The following is a 24699-nucleotide window of genomic DNA, read 5'->3' on the forward strand; positions in this document are numbered from 1 at the left end:
CAGCCGAACTATGAGGCCCTTCATGGCTTGTTCGGCCGCCTTGTGGAGCTCGACCAGCTGCTTCAGCTGGTCGCTAAGGGGCACCGGATGTCCGGCCTCAGCATACTGAGACCAGAAGACCTTCTCCGTCGAGCTCCCCTCCTCGACCCGGTAGAATGCGGCAGCATCGGACACGCTGCAAGGAAGATCTGCGAACGCTCCTGGAGAGCTCCGAATTCGGGTAAGCGACAGGTAATTAACACTCACATGCTTACTTTGCATGAAAAATGCCTTACCCGCTGCTATTTTCTTCACCGCCTCAATCTCCTGGAGGGCCTTGTAGGCTTCGGCCTTAGCGGCTTTGGCACTCTCAAGAGCCGTTGCAAGCTCAGACTCTCGAGTCTTCGAGTCACGCTCCAAGCTCTCATGTTTTTTCACGAGATCCTGGAGCTCTTGCTGTACCTCCACCACCCGCGCCTCCTGCCTCTCTCGCTCGGTGCGCTCCGCGGCCGCATTGCGTTCGGCCGCGGCCACCGCCTCCTTCAGGATCGCCACCTCGTTAGTGGCCCCTGCAATACCCAAGTTATCCTTGTCATTTTTCTTGCAACCAAATCCTTTTCTGTAAGGTACAATTTTCATAAGGTATTACTCACCTTCTTTTTCCTCGAGCCGCTTCTTGGCACGGCCGAGCTCGTTCTCGGACCGATCGAGGTTTTCCTTCAAAGTATTGACCTCCGCAGTTAGTGCGGCGGAGGTCAGCAGCATAGCCTACAATCCCATATTGACATATTTTCATGACTCCTGCGTTTATCTTTCTAAAGATCCTCAGTCCGGCTTTTCTTTCCGAACACCGAACCGAGCATCAGGGGCTACTGTCTATGCGGTACCATTTTACATATATTGAAATTCTTACCTCAAAGCCTATTAGAAGGCTGCTGCAGGCTTCGGTCAGCCCGCTCTTGGCGAGCTGAACCTTCTGAACCACCGCACTCATAATAGTGCGGTGTTCCTCTTTGATGGAGGCGCCGTTGAGCGCCTCCAGCAAATTATCCGGCACCTCTGGTTGGACGGAGGCAACCGGCGCCGCGGTCTTTCCCTTCTTACAAAGGGGTCGCCCGCCGAACTCCGGAGCCACTGTGGGTTCCGGGGTGAGTCCGGTGCAAAGTCCGGGAGGTTGTCCTGCGACACCTCCGGGGCCCTCTCCTCCTGGTGGGTCCCTTCCTGGGATCCCACCTCGGCATCGTCCGCATCACGGGGGGTGGAGGCAGTCGGAAGAGAATCCATATCCGACGCCCCTAAGGACCCGCTCGACGAAGTGGGGAGATCATCCTTAGGCGGATTGCAGGGTTGTATGCGGCATTAGAAAGACATAATGTGGCAGAAAACGAAAACCTTGAAGTTATTCGGGAGTCTGGATACTTACGATCTCACTAGAGGCTTGGCCCTTGGAGGCCAGTCCTCGTCGTCGTCACTGGCGTTGGCGGAACAGTCCGGGGAAAGAGTTTTTCCCTTCTTGGACCCTTCGGCCTTCCTTGTTGGGGAGGCCTTCCTTTTCTTCCCTCCCCCCGCTGGGGGAGAGGCTTTCTTCTTCTCCTCCTCGCCCTGGTAGGAGGAGTCGGCCTCAGATTCATCATCCGATAGCACCTGAAAACGGGAACTCTTCTGAGTTCCCGTGGCCTTCTTCTTGGCCTTCTTCTCCGGCACCACGTGGGGTGCCGGAGCCAGCAGCCCCGTTAGGCGGGCATCCGCTGGGTCCTCTGGCAATGGGGCCGGACAGATAGTCCGTTCGGCCTTCGCTAGCTAGTCCCGTCAAAGGTAAAGGGAGTTTAGATCCCGCATAGAGTCAAACTATGGTAAACAAGTGGCAAAATCACTTACCTCGTCAGCCGGACGCTGCGAGCGGAATCCGCGATCTTCGGTAGCGGATGCGGGAGCTTCGGCGCCCTTGAATAGCACCTTCCAAACATCTTCGTACGTAGTGTCGAAGAGCCCGCTCAGGGTCTGGTGCTGCGCCGGATCGAACTCCCACATGTTGAAACCCCATTGTTGGCACGAGAGAATCCGGCGGATGAGCATGACCTGGACTACGTTGGCAAGCTTGAGCTTCTTGTCCACCAGCTTCTGGATACAGGCTTGGAGTCCGGTCAGCTCCTCCGAATTCCCCCAGATCAGGCCACTCTCTTTCCAGGAGGTGAGCCATGTAGGGATGCCGGATCTGAATTCGGGGGCCGCTGCCCAATCGGCGTCGCGCGGCTCGGTGATGTAGAACCACCCCGATTGCCACCCCTTGATGGTTTCCACGAAAGTGCCTTCCAGCCACGTAATGTGGGACATCCTGCCCACCATGGCGCCTCCGCACTCCGCTTGGCTGCCCTTCACAACCTTTGGCTTGACACTGAAGGTCTTGAGCCACAAGCCGAAGTGGGGATGGATGCAAAGGAAGGCCTCGCACACGACGATAAACACCGAGATGTTGAGGATGAAATTCGGGGCCAGATCATGGAAATCCAGGCCGTAGTAGAACATGAGCCCCCGGACGAAGGGATGAAGTGGGAAGCCCAGTCCGCAGAGGAAATGGGGAAGAAACACTACCCTCTCATGGGGCCTGGGGGTGGGAATGAGCTCTCCCTCGTCGGGGAGCCGATGCGCGATGTCGCTGGACAAGTATCCGGCGTCGCGCAGCTTCTGGATCTGCCCCTCCGTGACGGAGGAGGCCATCCACTTGCCTCCCACTCCAGACATAGTTGGAGAAGGTTGAGGTGAGAAGTGCGGACTTGGGCGCTGGAGCTCAAGTTTGCGGAGATGGATAAGCCAAGGAGGAAGAAGGCGCATGTAAAAGGGTTGGATCTTTATCCCCTTATATGGGCGGACAGAAACACGCGTCCCCACCGGCCTGGTAAAACTCGCTTATCTCCCAAGCGTCACAATCAATGGCGCGGTTGGGTTACCCACGTCCGTATTGATGGGAATCTCGGAATAAGGGGAACACGATCTCTGCTTCAACAAGACGTGCCAAGGAAACCGCCTCGCTAAACGCGCTGAGGTGGAACAATAAAAACAATTCGAGTAAAGGCTTGGAAGTGGTGTGACGTCGCGCCACAGAATACGTCAGCAGATTGATCTTGTGTAATATTATTCTCTCTACGGTGGTATGTGGAATTTATTTTTGCAGAGCCGGACACTATCCTGGTGTTCAAGATCTTCTATAAATTATTCGGAGGAGGAACCCGCCTTGCAATGCTGAAGACAATATGCGCGCCGGACTCGTCGTCATTGAAGCCTGGTTCAGGGGCTACTGAGGGAGTTCCGGACTAGGGGGTGTCCGGATAGCCGAACTATCATCATCGGCCGGACTCCAAAACTATGAAGATGCAAGATTGAAGACTTCGTCCCGTGTCCGGATGGGACTTTCCTTGGCGTGGAAGGAAAGCTTGGCGATACGGATATGTAGATCTCCTACCTTTGTAACCGACTCTGTGTAACCCTAGCCCTGTCCGGTGTCTATATAAACCGGATGGCTGTAGTCCATAGGACGAACAACAATCATACCATAGGCTAGCTTCTAGGGTTTAGCCTCCTTGATCTCGTGGTAGATCCACTCTTGTAACACACATCATCAATATTAATCAAGCAGGACGTAGGGTTTTACCTCCATCAAGAGGGCCCGAACCTGGGTAAAACATCGTGTTCCTCGTCTCCTGTTACCATCCGCCTAGACGCACAGTTCGGGACCCCCTACCCGAGATCCGCCGGTTTTGACACCGACAGTAGGCCAGACTTTGCAAGCACCTCCCTGGCGGCCTTCGACAAGCCGTGTCCTTTCCACCCAGTCACCTTGCCCCTAGCAGACTCTCTGACATGTTTAAAACATCCATCCTTTGATTTCCCCACCATCGTGGGTAATCCCAAATATTTCTCATTGAGAGCTTCAGATTGCACCCCCAAAGTATCTTTGAGACTCTGTTTGTCCTCATCACTACAGCCCTTGCCAAAGAAGATAGACGATTTTTGAAGATTCACCTTCTGACCCGAAGCTTCCTCATACACTTGCAAAATATTACAGAGACAAGTCATATTATCCAGAGAAGCTTCCAAAAAAACAATGATGTCGTCCGCAAATAAAAGGTGTGTGATATTGGGGCCAGTGCGCCCAAAAGACACCCCTTGAAGCTCCCTATCATGTTGTGCTTTCTTAAGCAACGCGGAAAAACCCTCAACACAAAATAGAAATAGGTACAGCGATAGAGGGTCGCCTTGCCTTAGGCCCCTAGAAGGCACGAAACCCAAGGATAGGTCCCCATTGAGTTTCACTGCAAACCGTGTCGAGGTAACACATCTCATCACTATGGCTGTCCAGGCATGAGAGAAGCCATACTTGAGCATCATACTCTCAAGGAAACTCCATTCGACACGGTCATACACTTTCATCATATCCAGCTTTACCGCACATAAGGGTTTCTTTCTCCTCCGCTTCCTGATTGCGTGCACACATTCATATGCAACAAGAACATTGTCTGTAATCAGTCTCCCAGGAACAAACGCACTTTGCTCTTCTGAGATCATAACCGGCAGACTTTTCTTCAACCTATTAGCAAGCACCTTTGCTGCAATCTTATAAAGAACATTACATAGACTAATGGGTCTGAATTGGGTCAACAGATTCGGTGATTTCGTCTTCGGGATCAGCACTAGGATAGTGTCATTAAAACCTTCTGGAATCTCCCCACCACCCAAGAACTCTCGCACAGCCCTGCAAACCTCGTTCTTTACCAATGACCAGTGTCGTTGATAGAAGAGTGCCGGCAGGGCAAGATTACTGACCTGTACCAAACGTCCAAAATCCAAACCACGGGCCATGGTGTTTACTTGTTTAGAATTAGATAGACTTCAGGGATGGGAAATGATCGCGTAGAACAGTCCACCGTGACGTCGGTAATGCTAATCGCGATCGTTTGTTGGGAAGAAACTCCCAGCAAACACTCTCATAGCCCTTTGATCGCGATCAAACAATGACTTTTTTTTCGAAAAATTGCCTTCTATAAGGAACTGTCATGCTAGTCTGAACATTTTCACCCCTTATAAGTAAAATTGTAATGAAAATCTTTTGCAAATGTCATCCTCCACAACGAACATTAGCAGCTAAGAGGGTCCGAGTTTTTTTATTTAAGAAACACAGAAGAACATATGTAGTAACACATCGCCTACACAGGGTTGCTTATCAGTCCTGGAAGGTCATCAGAGGTGGTAGGGTTTGTTTTGCCTCTGATAGGGCTAGGCTTTCTGGTGCAAGAGTCTGACGGCGAATCGGAATTAATCGGGAGGGTGTAGCCAAGTGAAGGAAAATGTGGAAATTTGGTGTGTCGGCTGGATCTTCATGAGGATGGAAAGGAAAAGTTTGTTTGGGTGGATGAGTTTAAGGACGGGGAGATAGAAGCAAAGTGCCTGCCGATTGTGAATGTGTGTACCAATAAGGGGTTTAGCCCAACAACCTTGTACTCTGATATGTGTTTTGCACAGAATCTGGCCAAGGAGGTCCATTGGCGCAAAATTGAAGACAATCTTTTCACGGTTCAATTCGGGTGCTTGGGAGATTGGGATACTACTACGAATATGCGACCCTAGTTATTTCATAATCAAGGTTTACTCATTGTTCAATGTGGCGGGTTCACGAATCTAAGGTTTGTGGTATTGCATAGATTACAGTTTGGGCAAGAGTGCTTAGGTTGCCGAATAACTTTCTGATCACAGCGGCTATCATAATTTGTTGTAAGATGGGTAAGGTGTTGGAGGTCCAATCTACCTTAGCGCGGGTTTTGCTGGGAAGTTTGTTTGAGTTAGAGTTGTGCTAAACACGACCAAGAAGCTCATCAAGTTTGTGTCCGTAACAAATAGTGATGTTACTGAATTCTATCAAGTGCAATATAAAAAATCCCAGCTTTGGGTATTGTGGAATGGTAGGCCACTGGTACTAGGAATGCGACACCGTCGAGCATGATGTGTCAAAACTCGAGTGAGGCGATTTCATGTTAGCTGGGGGAGAGGTTGTGGTACTAGTCAAGGTTTTGCTTGTGGCCGAGGTGATCTGGATGGTCGTGGTAGCGACCCTCCTTTCGGTCATGGTCGAGGGAGAGGAGTCATTCCTTTCGATTATGGTCGTGGATATATGACAGCTTGTGCCATAATGGCTTATTCAATCGGGATGGAGCAGCCGATATGGAAGTGAATGATCTTACGGGAGGTCGGAATGTGAATAGCACCCAAGATGTCAGGGCCGGGAGTATTTTAGGTAAGCACACTATAGTAGACTTGTTAACTATTGGTGGTGGCAATTCGAATGCACTGGCCATTTTTGCTGCATGTGCTGGTACTCCATCCATGGTTGCCAAGATCGTTGGCCAGATTGAGGGTGAGGTGAATAACACCTTTGAGCATGCAAGCACACCCAAAAGAATGCAAATAAGAAGAAACGGAAATGTAATAGTGGTGATGGGTTGAGATTTTAGATGGAGAATAAATTTCTGAGAGATCGGTGACCTCCTTCGTGGAGGATCACTGGGAGAAATGAAATTCTTAGCATGGGACTGTCAGGGGCTTGGGTAAGCCCCGGTGGTTCATGCTTTGCTGGATGTCCAACGAAGATGTAATATTAATGTTGTGTTTTTTCGGAGACTTGCCTCGACGGCTATCCTGCTGAATGCTTAATAAGATGTTTGAAAATGGATCGGAAGTTTGTGTGTCCAAGTGATGGAAGAAAGGGATGCATGTTACTTTTTTGGAAAATGGTGTGAAGGTTCAAAGGTTAGGCTTCATATTATGTTCATTGATGTAAAAATTGAGGAAGGGAATACTGTACTTTAGCATCTGACACATATATATGGGGAATTTTGTTCGAAAAATAAGCACAAGACGTGGGATCGTATGAGACAGTTCTACTAGAATTATAATATTCAATGGATTCTGATTGGAGATCTTAATGGAGTACAATTCTTACATGAAAAGGAAGGGGAATCCATAACGGTAGGAATACATGCAAGCGTTCCATAATGCAGTTGATGATTGTGAGTTATGTGATTTGGGGTTCATCAGAGACCCGTTCACGTGAATTGGAGTTTCTCAACACTCTCATCCAACTACTCTCGTATCTAGACCATCTTCTCGTGGGGTCTAGCTACCGGTAAACATGTTATGAGCTCCAGTGAGCCTCTTGGTTCACCTATGCCTGATTAGCCAGACACCCAAGAGTCGGAGACCATCATACTTGATGGTCGTGAGAAGGCTGCTAGTGGTGATCACTCTCGTGCTCATGAGAGGAAGAGGAAGAGGGTCAGTGATACATCTCAAACATATCTATAATTTTTTATTGTTTCATGCTACTATAGTATTACTTTTGAATACTTTTACTCCGATTTATATTATTATTTTGGACAAACCTATTTATTTAGTGTCTGGTGTCATTTGTTGTTTTCTGCATGTTCTTGGTTTTTCAGGAAATCAATATCTACGAGGGTCAAATATGTTTTTTTCATGGGAAGAGTCAAGAAAGTAATAGAGAAAAACGAGAGAGCAGCCAGGGCCTCCATGTGGCCACCTGGAGTGGCCAGGGCCTAGTCCATGCCCTAGGCCGCATGGGCCCCCTGTGCATCACCTTAAATCCATTCTTTCACCTATAAATCTCATATTTCATAAAACCCCCAGTATCAGTTTTCTCTGATCTTTTTCACCACCATAAGTTTCAAGGAGATCCAATCTGGAGGCATTTTCCGGCACTCTACCAGAGGGGGATCCACCATCAGAGGCTTCTTCATCAACCTTGTTGCCATGACCATGTGTGAGTAGTTCCCTTAAGATCTCAAGGTCCATAGCAGTAGCTAGATGGCATTCTCTCTCTCTCTCTCTCTCTCTCTCTCTGTGTGTGTGTGTGTGTGTGTGTGTGTGTCTTCAATACCACGTCCCCGTGAACTTCCTCGCATGATCATGGTCTATATAATGTAATCAGTGGTGTGTTTGTTTAGATACGATGAACTGTCACTTTGTGATTAGATTGTTCATTAAAAGCAATTGAATATTTTGAAGTTTCTTCTTTGTATAATTGAATAGCTTGATGGGGAACGTTGCATGGAAAAGAAAAAATTCCCTATGAATCACCCAAGATCTATTCTATGGAGATGCTAGCAATGAGAGGGGGGTGTATACATACCCTTGTAGACCAAAAATGTTAACGATTAGATCGTGGTTGGCGTAGTCGTACTCCCTTCACGATCCAATCCGATCCAACGTTGAACGGATGGCACCTCTGAGATGTGCACATGTACGACTCAGTGATGTCTCCACCTTCTTGATCAAGCAAAGGATGGTGGAGAGGTAGATGGGATCTAGGCAAGCACGATGACATGGTGGTGGTGGCGGCAACTGTAGCAGGGCTTTGCCAAGCATCTGCGCGAGGAGATGGGAGGAGTTGGGAGAGACGACAGCGAAGGGTGGAAGGGTGATGCCCCCTACGCCTCCCCCTTTATGTAGGCATGGAGGGAGGCTTTCTCCCAAGCCTCTAGGGGTCTTTGGCTGAAGGGGGAGGAAGGAAATCACTCCTTTCCTTCCCCACCGATCGCGATCCCCATTTTTAGGGATCTTGATCTTATCCCTTGGGGATACGACCCTATTCCTTTTAGGGGAGGATCTTGGTGTGCCTAGACCAGGGGTATGGGGCCTTGCCCCACTCCCCACGTCCATGTGGTCCCCTATGCAGGTGGGCCCCATTCCTAAACCTTCTAGAACCTTCCCGGTACAATACCGAAAAATCCCGAACATTTTTTGGAACCCCGAATATGACTTCCCATATATAAATCTTTACCTCCAAACCGTTTCGGAGCTCCTCGTGACGTCCCGGATCCCATCCGGGACTCTGAACAATATTCGTCTTGCCATTACTAATATCCCAATACTACCCTAGAGTTATCAAACGTTAAGTGTGTGACCCTACGGGTTTGAGAACATGCAGTCATGACCGAGACACCTCTCCGATCAATAATCAATAGCTAGACCTGAATGCACACATTGAATCCTACATGATGAAGACCTTTATCGGTTTGAACCACAGTGTCGAGGATTAAGTTAATCCCGTCTACAATTCCCTTTGTCCGGCGATATGTTACTTGCCCGAGATTCGATTGTCGGTATCACCATACCAAGTCCAATCTCGTCACCGGCAAGTCTCTTTACTCGTTCCGTAGAACAATATCCCCATCACTAAACACATTAGACATGCTTGCAAGCTATTTATGATGTTGTATTATCGAGAGGGCCTAGAGATATCTCCCTGTCATATGGAGTGACAAATCCCAGTCTCGATCCATGCAACCCAACAAACACTTTCTGAGATACCTGTAGAGCACCTTTATAATCACCCAGTTACGAAGTGATGTTTGATAACCCACAAAGTATTCTTCCGATATTCGGGAGTGACATGATCTCATGGTCTAAGGAAAGGATACTTGACATTAGGAAGGCTATCACAAATTAAACCTAGTGACACGATCAAATGCTAAGCTTACGGTTGGGTCTGTCCATCACATCATTCTCCTAGGGCCAGTTCTTTTGGCAGCTTAAAAAATAAGCCGCATCCTCCCTAGTTTTTCCATAAGCCGCCTCTCTTATTCATTGGGGCTTCTAAACTAGTTATGGGATAAATAATTTAGAAGTCTCAACAAATTATAAAGGGGCAACTTATTTTTTTTAGCTGGGGAGAGGTAGCTTAATTTTTAAGCTGCCCAAAAGAACTGGTCCCTTATGATGTGATCCCGTTATCAAATGACAACTCATGTCCATGGTTAGGAAACCTTACCATCTTTTGATCAACGAGCTAGTCTAGTAGAGGCTCATTAGGGACACGGTGTTGTTTATGTATCCACACATGTAGTTAAGTTTCCGGTCAATACAATTATAGCATGGATAATAAACATTTATCATGAACAAGGAAATATGATAATAACATCTTTATTATTGTCTCTAGGGCATATTTCCAACAGTCTCCCACTTACACTAGAGTCCATAATCTAGTTTACATATTATGAATCTAACACCCATCGAGTTCTGGTGTTGATCATGTTTTGCTCATGGAAGAGTTTTAGTCAATAGGTCTACCACATTCAACTCCGTATGTACTTTACAAAGATCTATGTCTCCTTCCTTGATGTAATCACGGATGGAGTTGAAAGCGGCGTTCGATGTGATTTGTCTTCTTGTGAAACATTGTTTCCTTGACAATGACAATGACACTAGTATTATCACACAAGATAGTTGTTGGTGTCAAAACCGGCGGATCTCGGGTAGGGGGGCCCGAACTGTGCGTCTAGGCGGATGGTAACAGGAGACAAGGGACATGATGTTTTTACCCAGGTTCGGGCCCTCTCGATGGAGGTAAAACCCTACTCCTGCTTGATTGATATTGATGATATGGGTAGTACAAGTGTAGATCTACCACGAGATCAAGGAGGCTAAACCCTAGAAGCTAGCCTATGGTATGATTGTTGTTCGTCCTACGGACTAAAACCCTCCGGTTTATATAGACACCGGAGAGGGCTAGGGTTACACAGAGTCGGTTACAATGGTAGGAGATCTACATATCCGTATTGCCAAGCTTGCCTTCCACGCCAAGGAAAGTCCCATCCGGACACGGGACAAAGTCTTCAATCTTGTATCTTCATAGTCTTGGAGTCCGGCCAACGATGATAGTTCGGCTATCCGGACACCCCCTAGTCCAGGACTCCCTCAGTAGCCCCCGAACCAGGCTTCAATGACGACAAGTCCAATGCGCATGTTATCTTCGGCATTGCAAGGCGGGTTCTCCTCCAAATTCCATGTGCTTGCCGAATAGTGTCCGGCTTCTTATAAATGATGCGCTTCTTGGCTTCCATGTCCAATAATGGCCCTCCTCCACGTGTTGTACGAATGCGAAAAGCTAGGGTATTTTTACACTTTACCCCCTAGCTGTGCGAATAAGCTGCCTATAAAGAGAGGCGAGGATCTAGATCCGAATCACACCATCCTCCTTCCGCGAGTATTCATCATAGCGCCTCTGACAAAAATCCACTCCATCATGGACAGTCGACGCGGCTCCTCCTCTCGCGCTCCCAGCCCTCAGCCAGGAGATTGGGGGAGATGTTCAGTCCCGCATAGCAAGCTAGTGACGCTCCAAGCAGAGGGATTTCTTCCCCCAGCCTTTATGGTTCCGGTTCGAGCCGGACTTGCCACCTACAAGGGCGGAAAGCAGGCGGAGAGCATCCCCAATCCCTCCAATGGAGAGCGGGTATGCTTCGTCCCTTATCTAATAAGGGGACTCGGATTTCCCGTACATCCGTTTCTCCGGGGGCTCCTGGAGTTCTATGGGCTCCAGCTTCACCACCTTCCGCCTGCCTCCATCCTGCACATCGCGGGCTTCGTGGCCCTTTGCGAGCTGTTCTTGGGCGTCGAGGCCCATTTTGCACTGTGGAAGAGATTGTTTTGCCTCGTACCCCATTCTCATGAGGGGTCGATATATCAAGTGGGCGGAGCCGAAATATGGCGCATCGCCGGGACCGGATATCTATCCGGAACCCTGAAGAAGGCGTCCGAAGACTGGCCTTCGGAATGGTTTTATATGGAGGACGCCCCGCTACCGGACCCAGTACGGATCGGCCTCTCGGAGTTCAGCAACACTCCTTTGAAGAAACGCCTGAGTTGGCGCCCGCGGAGCCCTCAACGGGAGAATGATAGGGACGTCCAATATCTGATGGGCCGAATAAGGTTATTGGCTCATTCCGGATTGACCATGATTGGGGTCATGGCCACATGCATTATGCAGGGGGTGCAGCCGCTCTAGTATAGGGGCCACCCCATGTGGGATTTCAACGGCGAGGATGATGCCACCCGCCATGGCCGCAAGGGGACAGGATCGGTCGCCGAACTGGTGAAGATACTGTCCGGCCTGTACAAAGGGGAGAAGGAGGACTTCCTCTGTGCTAGTCCATTGAATGGATTTTCCATGAATAACCCTCGGAGCTGGGTAAGCGGACGTTTATCTATCCGATCCATATTCCCAAAGTTAAGTGTCTCACTTTGTGATTTTGACGCAGGAACTGCGCGGGGACGTAGAGGACATACACAGCCTGACTCCACAACCCGAGGATCCGGAACGATCCCTTGATCCGGCCTCCGAAGAGGATTCGGACATAAAGGTGGAGCTGATCGATGGGGTGTTCCACCAACTTAGCATTGACAATGCTTTGGTCGCCATTACGGCCGACTACCCCGGAATATCTCCGGTTTCCCAGGTAACTGTGACCGGAGTCCTGATACCATTACTCATCCGTGCTTATCTCTAACCACCGTATACCAACGGTGTTCCGCAGGAGGTGCCTTCGAGGTGGGAAGCCGAACCCGCGGCGGCTGGCCAACAAGGGGCAGCTCGGCCTAGCAGGTGGAAAAGGAGTGTGGCGTGAATCGAAACGTCGCCGCAACAGTATGACGCACCACCGTGTTTAAAGGAAAGATTCCCGGGAGGTATATTAATGCTCATGATTTTTCCAGGAGAAAGAGCGCTCGCCGGACTGTGTCCGGAGAGGTTGCAAATCGAGCCTCCGCCAGCCAGGCTCCAACGCCTGGTCCGGAGGGGGAGGCGAACACAAGGCGTGCGCTGGATGCTCCTCCAACGGAGGATGCCGACAGGCTGTCCGCCACCAGATCTGAGGTGGAGAGCGCCATGAATCATACTCGCCGCCGGACAGTTCTTCATGACGCGTGTTTCTCCCTGGAGGCATTGAATGCCTTTAATGCGGGAGATGCACACCTCCGTTCCGCTCGAGATGGTCTAACCAGAGCCACGGAGCAGTATGTGAAAGACACACGGGTGAGTGAATTTTGACCACTTATATATATTAGTAGCCCCCGAGACTTAAAATAGTTAGAATAACTGATTTAAGGATCATTTGTTTTGCAGGATCTTTCGGAAAAGAATACCCATCTGTCCCAGGAGCTTCAAGAGTGCAAGGCCCAACTTGAGGCCGCACTAGCCGCCACAAGGGGAGCCACATAGACCCCCTCTGGTAATACATACTTCAAAAGATAAGTAGTTTATGAAGTGCGGCGTGTGTATAAGTCTGACAATAATATTGCAGATGGCGCCGGACTAGATCCGGACAAGCAACAGCTACTACACCAGCTGAAGGCCGGCGAGAAGGTGCTTATGAGGGTGCAGCAAGAGAGGAACAAAGTCGAAGATGCCAACACCTAGCTGGGCGAGGAACTAAAAGATGTTCGGGCCCAGTTGTCTGACCCCCTAAAGGAGAATCGGCGGCTTCGTCGCGGCATTTATAGTAAGTGCTTGAGCAAACTTTTTGAAAAGAAGAGTTCGGCGAGGAAGTCGATTGCCAGAAATGTGTCTGTAGGCGTGCTCACAGGTCGTCCTACGGAGGAAATGCCCAGTTCAACGGGTGACCTACTTCCCGAGCTGCTGCAACTGCACGAACGTGTTCGGCAGGTGATGAGCGGAGTCGCCCAGGCCTTGTGGCCTTCCGTGTCCTTGCCCGAAGGTCTTGGAGAGCTTGCGGAGAAGCTTCAGGGAGCATGGCGGCGCTTCTGGTTGTGGAAGATATCGGCCTGCCGTCAAGGCGCCAGGGAGGCCTGGGCCATGGTGAAGACACGGTATGCGAAGGCTGAGGTCGGGCCTGTGGGGCCCGATGGGAAGGAGATCCCTATGAGCTTAGTGTATGACCAAGTAGAGTTGGCTGCAAAGTATTCACAGCGGGACTGTAAACTAGACAGTTTATTAGATGATGGTATCGAAGAGGAATACCATCAGTCAGCTTGAACATGTAATTTGAAATGACATGAAAAATGCCTTCTAGCCGGATTGTAGATCGTTTGTCATTGCGGACCTTTTCGCTTCAACCTCGGGACCCGACAGTCCGGAGTGTGTCCGAATACCCTCACGGTTATATAAAAACCGGGGCATGCGTGGAGACCAGGGGTAGGGGTCATTAGTGCTTTATCAGACAAGTGTCCAACTAGTTATGTTATATTACATGGTTAGTAAGAAACATCTTCCAGGGAGAATAGTTCCATTAGGGGTTCCTTTCCCTGGGAGGCATGCCCTAAAGTGCATGTCCGGACTGCGAAAAAAGCAGGAAAGCATCTGGGGGCAGATAAGTAAATAGGTAAGAAATCATCTTTCAATTCACCGACCGAATATTCCCTTAAGAACGCTAGCTTTCGGCTTCACCCAGTATGAGGTACACATCCGGCTGACCCGGCAGTAACAATCGCAGAGGTGCTCCCTTTACCTCCTAGCCGAACAATCGGGAATGTAGGGGTAATCATAGGAGCCAGGCAATCCAGCTTGGCCAAAACTTAAGTCATATCGATGCATATAATGGTGAATAAAGGGTACATGCGGAAGTGTGACACATGTGTTGGGTATAAGGCCCGTATAAATAAGCTTCTGTTAAAGAAGCCCCCAGGTATAATGAGTGCGGATAGCACGTTAAGTGTGTGCGAACAATGCGCAGACGAGCCACTGAAGGCCCGTGAGAGAAGAAAAAAAAGGAAAAAGAGAGGGGAAAATAAAAGACAGTTAAAGTATAAAATATAGACGGGGGAGGGAGACAAACTCAGAGTCCAGCGCTAGGCGTAGAATCTGCGGAGACGGGCTGCGTTCCATGGATTTGGCTCGAGTCGGTTATCCGATGCATTTCGCACACGGTACGCTCCGCCGGTCAGGACCTGGTCGATGATGAAGGGACCTTCCCATTTGGGCTTGATCTTGTCCTTTTTCTTGTCCGGCAGGCGTAGAACTAGTTCGCCAACATTGTAAGTTTTGGCCCATACTTCTCTGCTTTGATATCTTCGAGCCTGCTGTTGATAGAATGCGGAACGAGCTTTTGCCACGTCACGCTCCTCTTCTAAGGCGTCCAAACTATCCTGCCGATCCAGCTCGGCTTCTCTTTCTTCGTACATGCGCACGCAAGGTGAGTCATGAATTATGTCGCAGGGCAAAACTGCCTCTGCGCCGTATACCATAAAAAATGGTGTGAATCCGGTAGTGTGGTTTGGCGTGGTCTGCAGCCCCCAGAGTACGGAGTCGAGCTCCTCTACCCAGTGCGTGTTAGATTCCTTAAGGGACCGCACTAGTCTGGGTTTGATGCCGCTCATGATTAGACCATTTGCTCGTTCGACTTGACCGTTAGTTTGAGGATGATAGACTGAAGCGTAGTCGAGCTTGATGCCCATGTTTTTGCACCAGAGTTTAACCTTGTCAGCCGTGAAGTTCGTGCCGTTATCAGTGATGATGCTATGGGGGACGCTGTAATGGTGTACTACCCCAGATATGAAGTCTATCACAGGTCCGGATTCGGCCGTTTTAACTGGCTTGGCCTCTATCCATTTGGTGAATTTGTCCACCATGACCAATAGGTATTTTTGCTTGTGGGTTCCCCCTTTAAGGGGTCCAACCATGTCAAGCCCCCAGGCCGTGAACGGCCAGGTGATAGGTATAGTTTTGAGGGCGGTGGGTGGCATGTGGCTTTGATTAGCAAAGAGCTGGCAACTGACGCATCGTTGGACTAAGTCCTGAGCATCTGCCCGGGCCGTCGGCCAATAAAATCCTGTACGGAAGGCCTTGCCTACAAGGGCCCGGGCTGCGGCGTGGTGCCCGCCGAGTCCGGCATCAATTTCAGCCAGACGATTTCGCCCTTCCTCTTTGGAGATGCACCTTTGAAGGACTCCGGTTGTGCTTTTCCTATAAAGCTCTCCCTCATGGACCTTGTAGGCTTTAGATCGACGTACTATGCAGCGGGCCTCATTTTGGTCTTCGGGAAGTTCCTGCCTGATTAAGTAGGCTAGGAATGGTTCCGTCCACGGGGCAATGACTGCCATTATTTCGTGGGTTGAAGGTGTTATTTCATTGGTAGTGCCACCGATTGTGTCAGAGTGTTCGGTGTTGGGCGGTGCGGTTGGTTCCGGGTTGTTGTTTCCGAACTCCCCTTCCCATAATACGGATGGCTTGAAAAGCCGCTCCAGGAAGATGTTGGGAGGGACGGCGTCGTGCTTTGCGCCGATGCGTGCCAACACGTCGGCCGCCTGGTTATTATCCCGGGCTATATGGTGGAATTCGAGTCCTTCGAACCGAGCTGACATTTTTAAGACGACGTTACGGTAGGCTGCCATTTTCGGATCCTTGGCGTCAAAGTCTCCATTTATTTGGGATATTGCGAGGTTTGAATCCCCGCAGACCGCTAGGCGTTGAATGCCCATGGAGATTGCCATCCGGAGACCATGTAGAAGGGCCTCGTATTCGGCTGCATTGTTGGAGTCCGTGTACATTATCTGGAGTACGTATTGGACTGTGTCTCCGGTTGGGGACGTCAGGACGACGCCAGCCCCCAGACCGGCCAACATTTTGGAGCCGTCGAAGTGCATGATCCAATTGGAGTATGAGCTGTACTCTTTAGGGAGTTCGGCTTCGGTCCATTCAGCGATGAAGTCGGCCAAAACTTGCGACATGATAGCTCGCCGTGGTTTGTAGGTTATGTCAAATGGTAGGAGCTCAATGGCCCATTTTGCAATCCTGCCAGTCGCGTCGCGGTTGTTTATAATGTCGTTAAGAGGTACTTCGGAGGCTACTGTTATCGAACACTCTTGAAAGTAGTGTCGCAGCTTTCGGGATGCCATGAGCACCACGTACGCTATCTTTTGATAATGTGGATACCGGGACTTGCATGTAGTTAGAACAATGGATACGTAGTACACTGGTTTTTGAAGAGGAAATTTGTGTCCTTCCGTTTCTCGTTCGACGACGAGCACCGCGCTTACAACTTGATGTGTTGCCGCGATATATAATAACATTGGTTCGCCCAAGTTGGGCGCGGCCAGGACCGGATTTGTTGCCAATATGGCCTTTATTTCTTCGAGTCCGGCCGTGGCGGCATCCGTCCATTCGAAGTGTTCGGTGCGCCGGAGGAGGCGATAAAGGGGTAATGCCTTTTCTCCCAAGCGGGAGATGAAGCGGCTTAGAGCCGCCACGCATTCGGTCAATTTTTGTATTTGTTTGAGGTCTTTTGGGATATCCAATTGTGACAGAGCTCGGATCTTGGCTGGGTTTGCTTCAATTCCTCTACCGGATACAATGAAGCCCAAGAGCTTTCCGGCTGGTACGCCGAAAACGCATTTTCCCGGGTTGAGCTTAATGTCATATGCTCGGAGGTTGTCAAATGTTAGCCTCAAATCTTCTACTAGAGTTTTGACGTGTTTAGACTTGACGACCACGTCGTCTAAGTATGCCTCCACTATTTTGCCGATCTGGGTTGCCAGACATGTCTGAATCATGCGATGATATGTTGTGCCGGCGATTTTGAGCCCGAAGGGCATTGTGTTGAAGCAGAATGGTCCGTATGGAGTAATGAATGCCGTTGCGGCTTGGTCTGGCTCCGCCATCTTGATTTGATGGTAGCCGGAGTATGCGTTGAGGAAGCACAATGAATTGTGCCCTGCGGTAGCGTCGATAATTTGATCGATGCGGGGAAGGGGGAAAGGATCCTTTGGACAAGCCTTGTTAAGGTCCTTGAAATCGACACACAGGCGCCAGGATTTGTCCTTCTTTGGTACCGTTACCAGGTTTGCTAGCCAGTCCGGATGTTTTATGTCTAATGAATCCGGCTTCTAATAGTTTGGCTAGCTCCTCTCCCATTGCCTGTCTTTTGGGTTCGGAAAATCGCCGAAGAGCCTGTTTGACTGGCTTGAATCCTTTTAGGATATTTAGGCTGTTCTCTGCCAACCGGCGTGGGATTCCTGGCATGTCTGAAGGGTGCCAGGCAAAGATGTCCCAATTTTTCCAAAGGAATTCTCGTAGTGCGGCGTCTACATCAGGGTTTAATTGTGCCCCAATGGAGGCCGTCTTTGTAGGGTCCGTTGGATGGACTTGGAATTTGACTATTTCGTCCGCTGGCTTGAAAGAGGTGGACTTGGATCTCTTATCGAGTATCACATCGTCCCTGTTCACCGTGGAGCGCAGCGCAGTGAGTTCCTCGGCCGCTAGGGCTTCGGATAGTGCCTCTAGGGCTAGTGCGGCTGTCTTGTTTTCGGCGCGGAGTGCTATGTCCGGATCACTGGCAAGAGTGATGATTCCGTTGGGCCCGGGCATTTTGAGCTTCATGTACCCGTAATGGGGTATAGCTTGAAAAATTGTGAATGCCTCTCGCCCTAATAAAGCGTGATATCCGCTGCTGAACGGGGCCACTTGGAACGTGACCTCCTCGGACCTGTAATTGTCCGGCGAGCCGAACACCACATCCAGTGTAATTTTTCCTGTGCAGCGTGCTTCCCGACTAGGGATTATTCCTCTAAAGGTTGTGCTGCTTCGCTCAATGCGGCCCCAGTCTATTTCCATTTTTCGAAGGGTTTCCTCGTAGATGAGGTTTAATCCGCTACCGCCATCCATGAGTACCTTAGTAAGGCGAAAGCCGTCCACTATTGGACTGAGGACCAATGCGGCTGGTGCTCGGGCTGTTCGGAATTTAGGTTCGTCACTGGCGTTAAAGGTAATAGCCGTGTCGCTCCATGGATTTATTGTTGCTACTTGGTAGACTTCGGCGAGGCTGCAGAGTGTTCGTTTCCGCATATTATTTGATGCGAAAGTCTCGAAGACTGTTAATACCGTACTGGTATTGCTGGGCTGGTTCTCTGGGGCTAGAAGCTCTTCGCCACTTTTGGCCACCTGCCGTAGTATCCAACATGCTCGAAGGCTATGCGTTGGAGTGGCGCCCTCTGTACTATGGATTTTGCAGGGTCCACTGAGCCATCCCTCCAGTACGGTTCCGTGCCCTTTAGGGGTTTTTTTGCTTTTTGGTTTTAACCCAGGTGCCTGAATACGATGCACCCTTTTATTTCGGACTAGGGTTGTGTTCGGAGCCGGATTCTCCCAAAATTTGGTTTCGGTTTTCCAGGCACTCTCCATCGCACAGTACTTTCGTACTATGGACGCCAAGTCGGCGAAGCATGTAATTTCACGATGACTTATGGCGTTCATGATTCCCTTGTCCGTGCAATTGTTGCAGAAGATTGAGATTGCGCTTTCCTCACGGCAGTCCTTTATCCTGTCCATAACCAGGAGGAATCTGGCCCAGTAATGATGTACTGTTTCAGCGGGCTCTTGCCAGATTCGAGATAGATCGCTTGTGTTCGGGTGGGCGGGTGGAATTAAATTCGGAACCCCGTCCAATCTAAGACTCAAGGGCCGAAAAGTTTTCGAACTTGGAAGCTTGGGTTGTTGGATGTTGCCCGACAAATCTGGCCCGCTGCCTGACTTTAGGTTCAGTGCTTCGTTGGCGTCCGTCCCTCCGCGGGAATCCGGCATGGAGGGGTCGGGAATTCGGACATAGCTTGTCTTTAATGTAGGAGAAGAGTCGCCGTGTTGTTCCTCCACCACAACAACATGGTGGGAAGCCTGGGGAGAGTTGATCTCTCTCAGATTGGTTTTAAGCCCAATATGATTGTAGTCTGTAGCGACTCCCAGGGCGGCGATGCGATCCAAGAGCTCGTTTAAGGAGGAGAGCTCCATGGGATCTAGCTGCTCGGCAAATTCCGAGTTGACGTGGAGATCGCTTTTGATGACCCGAGAGGTCATCATCGGCGAGGCGACCGAATAGGCGGTCATAAGAAAACCGCCTAGCCGGATAGTTTGGCCGATGGCCAAAGCTCCTTTGGCAATGGTGCCATCTTTAAAGATGGGACGAGGCATCCTTCCTGATTGCGACGACTCAGAGGAACTCTCAATGAAAGCACCAATGTCGGTGTCAAAACCGGCGGATCTCGGGTAGGGGGTCCCAAACTGTGCGTCTAGGCTGATGGTAACAGGAGACAAGGGACATGCTGTTTTTACCCAGGTTCGGGCCATCTCGATGGAGGTAAAACCTTACTCCTGCTTGATTGATATTGATGATATGGGTAGTACAAGAGTAGATCTACCACGAGATCAAGGAGGCTAAACCCTAGAAGCTAGCCTATGGTATGATTGTTGTTCGTCCTACAGACTAAAACCCTCCGGTTTATATAGACACCGGAGAGGGCTAGGGTTACGCAGAGTTGGTTACAATGGTAGGAGATCTACATATCCGTATTGCCAAGCTTGCCTTCCACGCCAAGGAAAGTCCCATCCGGACACGGGACGAAGTCTTCAATCTTGTATCTTCATAGTCTTGGAGTCCGGCCAACGATGATAGTTCGGCTATCCGGACACCCCCTAGTCCAGGACTCCCTCAATAGTCATTGGATCCGATGCACTAGGTACAACTCCTAGATCAGATATGACACCGGTACGTGTCGATGCTATACAAACAGGTTTTAACCCCTTTCCGCGACGACATTTGGAACCGTCGCCAAGTGAGTGTGGGCGATAGGACGGTCCTTTCCACACGACCCAGAAACCGTCGGGGATATGCCCTCCTGGCACACACGCTCGGCAAAATGAGGTCGTGTGCAACTGTCGAGCGAGCAAATACGGTTATACGTACAGTAGTGCTAAAAAATACAATTATACAGGCGAAATCATTTCCGTTCGTAAGTACATCCCACATAGTCAGTCCCCGCTAAACGTTATGATACTCCCATTACGACCAGCCTTAGGGTGGCCATAGTGGGGGTATCATAGCCGGTATCATGCATTCGGGAATAGAAAATATGATGATTTGGCAAAGAAGTAACATAGGTAGATACCGTAACATAATAAATATGCTATACTACTTTGTGTCATGCATGGCCATAAATACGGTCATCTATGATACTACTCTATGATACTATGCACTATGAAGGTACGTACATAGTACCATACACTAGTATCATATGCATATTTATAGCCGATATTATGCACTCGGAAATAGCAAGTATGTTGATGTGGCAAAGAATTAAAGAAGATAGAGAGGGTTAGAGTAACATATAGATAGATACCGTATCATGTTAAATGCGATGCTAATTTGTGTCATTCATGGCAATAAATATGATCATCTATGATATTACTCTATTATACTATGCACTATAATTAAAGGTAGTATCATACACTAGTATATATATGACACTCTCCATTATGAGTAGCCTAAGTATAGCCCAACTAAAACACCTCCATGTAGTTGTAGTAGGGTTTTTGACTTTATATGCACTAAAATGCAAGGTAAGTGAAAACAGTGACTTAAACATAGCAGACGAGACCTGAAATCGGAAAATCAAAACAAGGGTATATCCACGATTGTTTACCATGATTTTTTTCGAGGCCGAATGATGTAGTAACTGACGATTTGGAGTCCGAAGTGCCGTGTCTCCTTTTGGAAACTATGATCCTTCTTGTGAGATGCTCCGGTATGGAAGGTGCGAGAATCAAAACTTGTGCCAAACTTTACCAAAAAAATTCCATGCGATCGTGAGAGCACGCCACAGTGACACAATGATTTTCGTTATTTTCTAGACTCTATATGCATTTCCTGAAATTAAAATACCAACAAGGCCTACGCCTCTGGTCGCACCCTGTGGCCAAACTGTTTGAAGTTTTTTTTTTCTGTTTCTCGGACAATGAATGAAAACTCGCAAAGCGACACACAAATGATCTTACTAACACCCACATGTAGTTGCGACTATATATATATACAAACCAGATCTTTTTTTTGCATATTCAAAGTTTGAGATTGCTAGCCAGGCCTGCCGCATGGTAAAATTTACCAGAAAATTGAACCATAGGGTACAATCGTGATTTCTTACCGTGGAAAAAAAAGGGAGGCGAAACGATGAACTCATGTTTTCATTCAAACAAAAATATGATGTTAGTTAATGTAAATGTTTTCAAATAGCACACGATTCACTCACGAAAGTCGTGTGTCCACTAAACCGTGGCCGATGCCCCCCTGCCACGCGTGCGATCTGAGTTGTGCGTTCTGATTGGCCAGAACCCAAACCCCACGGATCGTACGTCTGCACCATTGGATTCTCCTTGATTGAACGACGATCCTCATCCCTTTCGACATCACATGCAGTTCCGGTTGTGATTTTATTTATATCCACAAATTGCTTGTTAAATTCAAAAAATGTCTTAAGTATAGCAAACGATACCAAATGCGTTAGGAAATCAAACCCGTGGTATAATGGTGATTGCCTACCGTGGAAATTTTTATGAGGCCAAACGATGAAGCCATCGACCACTTGAGTCTGAATTGACATGTCTCCTTTTGGAAAACATGGTCCATCATGTGAGATGCTCCGGTTTGGAAGGAGCGATCATCAAAACTTGTGCCAAACTTTGCCAAAAAATTTCCCCGGGGTCGTGAGAGCATGCCACGGGCACACATCGATTTTGATGATGTCTGGACTCCATGTGAATACCCAGTAATTAAAATACGAACTAGGCCTACGCCAGTGGACGCACCTCGTTGCCGAAATGTTTGAAACTTCTCCCCGTTTCTCAGACAATGGATGAAAACTCGCAAAGCGGCACACAAATGATTTGTACACCTTCTTTGCTAACTAACACCCGAATGTAGTTGTAGAACGGTTTTGAATTTAGTTATATGCACAAAATGCAAGGTAAGTGCCAAAAAATGACTTAAATATAGCAACGAGACCTGAAATGGGCCAAAAAAATCAAACCTAGGGTATATACATGATTGTTTACCGTGAAAAAAAATTGAGGCGGAACGATGTAGTCACTGACGATTGGAGTCCGGAGTGCCACGTCTCCTTTTGGAAACTATGATCCTTCTTGTGAGATGCTCCGATTTGGAAGGTGTGAGCATCAAAACTTGTGCCATCTTTACCAAAAAAATTCCATGTGATCCTGAGAGCACGCCACGGTGACACACCGATTTTTGTTATTTCCGGAGTTTATATGCAATTCCTGTAATTAGAATACCAAAAAGGCATATACCTCTAGCCGCACCCTGCGGCCGAACTGTTTGATTTTTTCCCGTTTCTCGAACAATGAATGAAAACTCCCAAAGCGTCACACAAATGATCTTGCTAGCTAGCACCCATGTGTAGTTGCGACTATAGCAAAGGACTCAAATATAGCAAACGATACCTCAAATGCACGAAAAAATCGAACCATAGGGTAAAATGGTGATTTCTTACCGTGGAAAACAATTTGGAGGCGAAACGATGAGCTATTGTTTTCATTCAAATGAAAATATGTTGTTAGTTCATGTAAATGTTTTCAAATAGCACACGGTTCACCCATGAAAGCCGTGTGCCTACGAAACTGTGGTCGATGCCCCCCTGCTGCGCCCGCGATCTGAGTCGTGCATTCTGATTGGCTAGAACCCAAACCCCACGGATCGTACATCTGCACCATTGGATGCTCCCAGATCGAACGACAATCCTCATCCCTTTCGACATGAAATGTAGTCCGGCTAGGATTGGATTTATGGGTTTTTTTACATTTGTGCCCCTGGTTCCTTAGCTCTACTCATTCATCCCCGCACTCTTAACTTTTGCTCAATTGTCCCCACTCCCTTGCCAGAAGCCCTTAGAACTGGTCACAACGGACGTTGCCGTTGGGTCAAAGGCTTGACCATTAACTCTGACGAGTGGGGCCACGTTGTACTGTGTCATTCATTGGACCTGACAAGTGGGGCCGCATTGGGTGGTGTCGCTGTTCGGCCATTGGGCCGTGGTTTCATTGGGCCGTCCCTTGCATTAAATGCTTGCGCGCCGCCAGGACAGAAGCCTGCTATGCATGCACCCACCAAAGCCTGCCTGCATGCGTCGATCGAGCCTGCATGCGCTGATGCCACGATTCGCCGACCGAGCCTGCATGCGCCGATGCGTCCGCCATGATGCACTGACCGAGCAACTTTCTTGCACGCCAGCCGCCACAGATGCAGCGACGGTCACTACCGCTGGTTCCTCTCTTCTAGCTAGGTGGCTACATATTTGTGGCTTGTGTAAAAAAGAGAAGTGTTTGTTGTGGCCGCATGCACTAGGTGGTTACTAATAAGGGAACCCTACTAACAAAGCGAGCTCTCTAAGAAAACAATCAACAAATATGTAGTCCCAATATGTAGATAGGGCCAACAAGCCCATAGTACGATCACATAGTTCAAACTAGGAAAAACTTAATAATAGAATAGATAGAAAGCTTAATAATAGAACTTAAGAAAAGGGCCAACAAGCCCATAGCAACTCCAACCACTACAAAAAAAATACACTTCCGTGATGATACGTTTTTGTCACAGTACGTCACGTTTTTTGTCATGCATGTACATCCATGACGATTTTATGGTAGAATCAAGATAGTCATACCTGTGCTGTCGTAGAAGTGTTCCATGACATTACCAAAATTATCATCACGGAAGTGTCCACTTCCATGACGATAAATCGCGCATCATAGAAGTGCTTTCGTCAAGGGTGACCGACACGTGGCATTCGCCGTAACGGGTCGTCGTTAAGCTATCGGGTCCGGTTTTGGATTCGATAACCCGCTAATAGCCACGACCAATGGGGATTTTCCACGTGTAAATTTCTCATTGGCCAGAGGAACCACATGTCAGCACCCGAAAAGGCCAGATGTCAACCGCCCAATGGACAGGAGGCGCCTATGATACGTCGACACGTGGCAAAGCCCAACAATGGCCCATTTAGGTTAAAAAGGCTGGCCTAGTCAAAATTAGCGGGCTGGCCCATTAACGGCCTACTTGCAGACGACACATTCGTAGTTAAGGC

This window comes from Triticum dicoccoides, chromosome 2B (genome assembly GCF_002162155.2).
Source record: "Triticum dicoccoides isolate Atlit2015 ecotype Zavitan chromosome 2B, WEW_v2.0, whole genome shotgun sequence".
In the NCBI taxonomy this organism is placed as follows: domain Eukaryota; kingdom Viridiplantae; phylum Streptophyta; class Magnoliopsida; order Poales; family Poaceae; genus Triticum; species Triticum dicoccoides.